Consider the following 6305-nt stretch of genomic DNA (forward strand, 5'->3'; position numbering starts at 1 on the left):
GGCCCGGGGCAATGGCTGCGCCCTCCCTTTCCCCTCTCTTCCCCTCCTTTTCCCCTTCCCCTCCCACTCCCCTTCCCCTCCCCTTCCCCTCCCGCTCCGGCGCCCGGGATGCTCTGGGGACGCTCCCAGTGCGCGGTGTGGGGGCTGCGCTTGCGTGGAGTGAAGGCGCCGGTGGAGCGCGTGAGCAAATGCTCGGCGACACTGGGGGCACCCTGAGGCAGAGTGGGATTTCTGGAGGGGTGAACATCTCCCGAAAGCAGCTGTGAGCTGTGAGTCCAGCCCCCACACTTGTGCGTCGTGTGTGAGCTTGACTTGATCTCGGTCTGACCTGGTAATGAGGATCTAAAAAGGGGCCTAAGCTGTCCTTGGCACCAAGTGAAATGTTTGTTAGGGTTGGTCCGTGTTGGCCATGTTTCCAAGCTCTCCGTGGGGAGGCTGTACCAGGTGAGATGGAAAAAGACTGGGGAGCTGCTGGACAATGGCTTACACAGGGAAGTCCAAGCAAGTGCAGAAATGTATTTGCTAAGTTTAGCAACAGGAATGGAAGAATCAGTAATACTGCTGATAACTTGCATATTCCTTATAGCCATTGTAAAGAAGCATTGGTACTGGCTGCCCAGGGAAGTGCTTGAGTCCCATCCCTGAAGGTATTTAGAAAATGTCCAGATGTGGAACTTAGGGACATGGTTTAATGGTGGACTAGATCATAGAGGTCTTTAACAATCTAAATGATTCTGTGATTCACCATGTTAACTCACCAGAAAGATAAAAGGTTTCTTTTCCTGTTACACTTTGTAAGTTTTCTAGTGATTTTTGTCAGGACACACAGTTGAGTTCAGTAAGTCAAGCCTCATCTCTTCTCATAAAGCATGACTAAAACCTTTGTCATTAGGAAACTTTTCCTTTCATGAGCAGTGGCATAATAATTTGTTTAGTGATTCACATAGCTACAGACTATGTCTACGGTAGCTACAATAGCTCTTCATGTGGAATAGCAAGTTAGTATAGTTGTAGTACAGGTTAATTTTAGACTTGGATGGTTTGTTTTAAATGTAAATGGGAGGTGAGGAATAAGAAGGTCATAACACTTATTAAGCCATTATTCGGGCAGCTAGTGATGTTCTCCCCACCTTAACAGAAAGATGTAAAGGCTATAGGATTGAGGATGTGACAGACTGGTTTTTAGAGGTAAGACTTCATTGTATCTTAATGATGCCCTGTAAAGGAAAAAAAGTATGCAGCATGAATGAAGTAATTATTCACGTGACACTGAATAGTTAACACTTCCGTATAAGTCTGTGATATGTGTAATTTTGTATTAATAATACTCTTCTAAGAACATCTTCTGTGAGAGAGAATCCCTTTTTATCTGCAAGATAGCCCAGTATTTTTCATAGTAGTTGTAGTTACTGTTTACTTTGATACTTACATATCACTGATGGCATAGATAATCTCTAATGGTGAAAACTATCCTCCTGTATTATTTTTCCCATAATAACAGTGTGGGTTTCACCAAGGCCTGTTCAAACTTGCCTGTTCAAACTGGTTTCTCATCATGACAGATTACAGAGCTGCCAGTGGAAGACCCTCAGCACTACAAAATGCTAAAGCATCCCAGGCCCGGTACAGTGCTTGGTTTTAGCTGATGAATTACTGTCTACAAGAAACACGTACAGTAATCAGTGAAAAGGTGTCAAGAACTAGCTGGGAAGAGCCTTTTAGAGAAAGACCATAAGACTTAAAACAATACCGTGCCAAGGCAAAATATCAGGAAAACTGTTTTAAATTTCCTCAGTGAAACATACACTGTGCTGAGGATTACTGTTTTAAGAAGAGGGTGTTTAACTGCTTTGGCTGTATCATCTAGTGAGGTATTCACCCTCTTGGTAAAATTTTTCTAAAATACATTTAAACTTTCATGGCAAAACAGTCTTAGCCAGTCTTAACTGAATAACAGGAAATGTGAGTTTATTTTGAACTCTTGCACAGACACCTGACTGAGGAATTATACAAAGCATAGTACCTCTAGGCCAGATTTCATTTTTGACATAGAACAGGCTTGAGGCTGAAGTCCTCTAACCTAATGGAGTTCTTCCCTTCTGGAAATTCTGTACTTAAGGTTCTTAGCACCAATGTACTTAAGATTGCTAGTTTGGTTAATGAAATAAAACCCATTTGGCTAGAATTATCTAGAAGATTATCCTAAATAAATCAACAGGAATGTGTCTTGCTTGGGCTAAGTCTTTTGATTTCATAATTCCTAAATAGTGAGGAAATTTTATTTGAAGGATTCTGTTTACATAATTGGTTGTCATTTATCTTATTGTTAACATGACAGTGGAATCCAACATTCTTTGAATTGTTAGAAGTAAATAATCACTAGGAAATCATAATAAAGTATTTTTCTGTCTCACATTATCAAAGGGAAATTGAATCTATTAACTTCTTCTGCATCCTTTGGTATGATTCAAACCTTATGTAACTTGTCTTAGGCTTCTTTTTTTTTTTGTATTTGTAATTCAGAAATTATGTTTCTATCATTTTTTCTTTTGACTTTGTATCTGAAAACAATTTTTAAATTCTGCATTCCATAAATATTTTTACACTGCTTAAAACAAAAATATTTCTAAAATCAAGAATGTATCATCTAGAGGAATTCAGTGCTGTCAACTATTTCTGGATAGCATTCAAATTTACTAAAAGGGTATCTCATAATTCAGCTGAATCATCATGAAAACCATGATTATGTTGATGTGCTATTTAAACTATCTGGGAAAAAAAATGAGGAAACACAAAAGTCCAAAATGCAAGTAGTGGGATGTAGTCCAGTGGAAAAGGACCTGGGGGTGCTGGTCAACAGCAGCTGAACATGAGCCAGCAGTGCCCAGGTGGCCAGGAAGGCCAATGACACCTGGCCTGGATCAGCAGTAGTGTAGCCAGCAGGAGCAGGGCAGGGATTGTCCTCCTGTTCTCAGCACTGGTGGGGCCACACCTTGGTGCTGTGTCCAGTTCTGGGCCCCTCAGTTCAGGAAGGACATTGATGTGCTGGAGTGAGTCCAGAGAAGGACTATGGAGATAAGGAAGGGCCTGGAACACAAGCGCTATGAGGAGAGGCCAAGAGAGCTGGGGGCATCTAATCATTCTTTGCAACTCCCTGAAAGGAGGGTGTAGCCAAGTAGGGTTTAGGCTCTTCTCCCAGGTAACAAAGGACAGGACAAGAGGACGCAGTCTAAAGTTGTGTCTGGGGAGATTTAGGTGAATATTATAATATCTGAAGAATTGAATTATAATATCTGATGAATTTCTTCACAGAAAGGGTGATCACTGTCCCTGGAGGTGTTTAAGGAAAGACTGGATTTGACACTCAGTGCCATGGCTTAGTTGACATGGTGGTGTTCAGTCATAGGTTGGACTCGGTGACCTTGGAGGTCTTTTCTAAGCTGATTCATTCTGTGATTCTGTATCACATTATAACTTCATAATTATTTGATACCTTATTTTCTGGTTAGAGAATATTGAAGAACTTGTCTAATGTAATTGTAATTAACTTAGTGGAGTTACTCTGCATTTTCCTAGTGGAACTAGGATAAGCAGGTTTTCCTCACCTGAAACTGTGAACATATTTAAAAGCCAAGGGCAGAAATGCTTACCTGATGGTACTTTACCAGTGGGCTTTAGACTGTGGCTCTATCCTCAACTTTCAGTGTGATGTTTTCTGTCTTTTTTGAACTATTTCTCTTATATAACACCCCAAACAATTTATGAAGCTGTTGTGTTGCAAGGTTCACTGATGATTTGAATCCAGTGAAGCCAGTCAATCAGTTCTAATATATTCTCTGTCAAGATTCCAACCAAACTTAGGTTTTTGTAAAACAGATAAATAAAATACTTTCCCTTTTCCTCTACAAAGGGGATTGGGAAGAACAAGACAAAGTGAAAAGATAGTTATTTTAGAGGGAAAGGGGGTTTATGTTTACACTCCACTTGTAAGGAAAAATATTCTCTTTCTCATGGCTTATACTTCCAAGATGCCTGTTGGAATAAAAGTTTTAAGAGGTGAATCTCCTGCAAATGCAGATGTCTCTGCTGACTAATATCCTCTTAAAGGTTACATCAGCTATAATATACTGATACATGATAGGGTTAAAATGATAATTGTTAAAAAACCATATAATATGGGCTTGCTCTTGGTCTATTACCTTGACTTTTTTTTAGAGAATATAGTAATACGAAAGGAATGGAGAGGGGAACCTTTTACACAGGAATAGTCCCTTCCCTTCCACCCTATGCTACAATTTTTCATTACGTTCTTCATGGTAACAAGAGAAGATAGAAGGAAGTATAATTTTATTTGCAAATAACACATGCGTCTCAAGTGTTACCAGCTTGTCTAATTCTGTGCTTTCAAGAGAGACTTTAAATGCTTGCTGTAAGGCAGAACTTCCCTTGCCTGGGAATTACAGAATACTTCAGTGAGCTTTGCTGGATTGCTAAGGAATAAATGAATTTGGCTCTGTAAGTATGACATAGTGTACTTTAAATATACAAAACAAGGCAAAGGAAATTGTAAGTAAAGCTTTTTATCCTAGAGTATTGGAATCAATGAGCAAGGGCATAATTTAATCTCAGATCTTTATTATTGGTGATGATGGAAGAGCATGAAATAAACCAGTTTTGCTTTCCAATCCCAAGTTGTTCACAGGAGAGAGATTTGAAGAAAAACCATTGCAGTTCAAGTATACTTGAGCTGGAGATCAGATAAAAAATTAGGCTTTTCAAAATAAGTGTGCTCTAAAGTTATTTTTCAAAACAGCTTTATACATTAAGACGTACAATAAGTCATGCATTAAGTAACTGGAAATTGTTCCCTCTTTTGATTTATTAAAAAAAAAGAAGAAAAGGGAAATAAAATGGAGGTGGAAAAGTGAAATTTCCGAGTGGGAAATATCTTTAAATGTTGTATCCCCAGGATATTTGGGAAAATAATAGGCTATTATGAAAAAGCTTCAATAATGAATGTGCAACAACTTGAAGAGAATATTATTTTCACAGAATCACAGAAAAAGCTGAGTTGGAGGGGACCCTCAAGGATCAAGTCCAACTCCTGGCTCTGCACAGGACCATACCCAAGAGTCACACCAGGTGTCCAAGAGTATTGTCCAAATGCTGCTTGAACTCTGTCAGGCTGGTGCTGTGACTACTTCCCTGGGGAGCTGTTCCAGTGCCCAGCTACACTCCAGGTGAAGAACCTTTCTCTAATATCCAGGCTAAACCTCTCTTGACACAACTTCAGGCCATTCCTTTGGATCCTGGTAACTTCACATCTGGAAAGGACTCTACATGCCAGCGAACAGTAAGCAGTGGTTACTGTATATATTCTTTTTCTATCCTTGACTGTTGGATCAGTTTAGGTGCAATTATGAAATATTAAGCGGTTATAGAATGATTGTACATGAAAATCTGAGTTGAAGGTGATACATATATCACTAGACTTTTTGAAACTATAGTTTGAAAACCATCTGAAGTTGATATAAATCTGGTTATAGGCATGAGTTTTGTGACCTCTGTTTCAGATACAGTTTCTGCCTTTGGATTTAAATATTTGCTTCCCTTTTCCTTGTTCAGGAAATGAAGCTTGAAATATTTTAAAATTTTTCAAAAACCTTTTTAATTCATAGAAAATTTAGAGAATTTTTTCATGAGGACTTTGGTGGAAGGGTTGTAAACTTTAAGCTTTATGTAACAAGTGGGTATATTTCTTGAAATATAAGATACTGAGCTTTTTCTGAGTATGGGAGGGTAAAATAATTTTTTGTCACATTCATGGATGTGAGGTAGGACATGCAGAAGTTTACCAGCTTCTGAGGAATTAATTTTCATTATGTTTTCATCTTTTATGATATTGTACACTTTATTACTGCTTTGCATTTGTTTTTATTTTATTACTGTGTTATTGGTCATCTTCCTTTCAGTAATTATGATACTTTATGGATACTGTATTACTCTAATAAGGGCTGCAAATGTGTAACATTCACAACCCTAAATTTGACTCCTAAGTACAGCATTCTAAGGTACCTAAGCAAAAGTAATACCCAAATTTAACCACTGTATGCCCTGCTTGCCCACTAGGTTCATTAGGATCTGGTCAGCTCTGACCCAGAAGTCCACAGCTCTTAACTAAGCATGACACAACCTTCTTAGAAGCCCTGCTAACTGGAACACAAATAGATCAATCCCACAGTAAATTAATACTCAAGTAAGCTGTCTAAAGAGCTTAGGGGGAGAAAAAGGGAGGAGCAGGGAAA

General features: G+C 38.8%; 1 long non-coding RNA gene across 1 annotated transcript in view; it reads left to right on the plus strand.

Moving 5' to 3' along the window:
- Positions 1-24: 24 nt before the first annotated feature.
- Positions 25-6305, plus strand: part of LOC115948152 — a 27249-nt gene continuing 20968 nt past the window's right edge. The window contains exons 1-2 of the long non-coding RNA XR_004082006.1: positions 25-269; positions 5053-5353. This is a non-coding gene — a long non-coding RNA (uncharacterized LOC115948152). The remainder of the gene's footprint in view (positions 270-5052; positions 5354-6305) is intronic.

Source organism: Geospiza fortis, unplaced genomic scaffold (genome assembly GCF_000277835.1).
Source record: "Geospiza fortis unplaced genomic scaffold, GeoFor_1.0 scaffold200, whole genome shotgun sequence".
Taxonomy (NCBI): Eukaryota; Metazoa; Chordata; class Aves; order Passeriformes; family Thraupidae; genus Geospiza; species Geospiza fortis.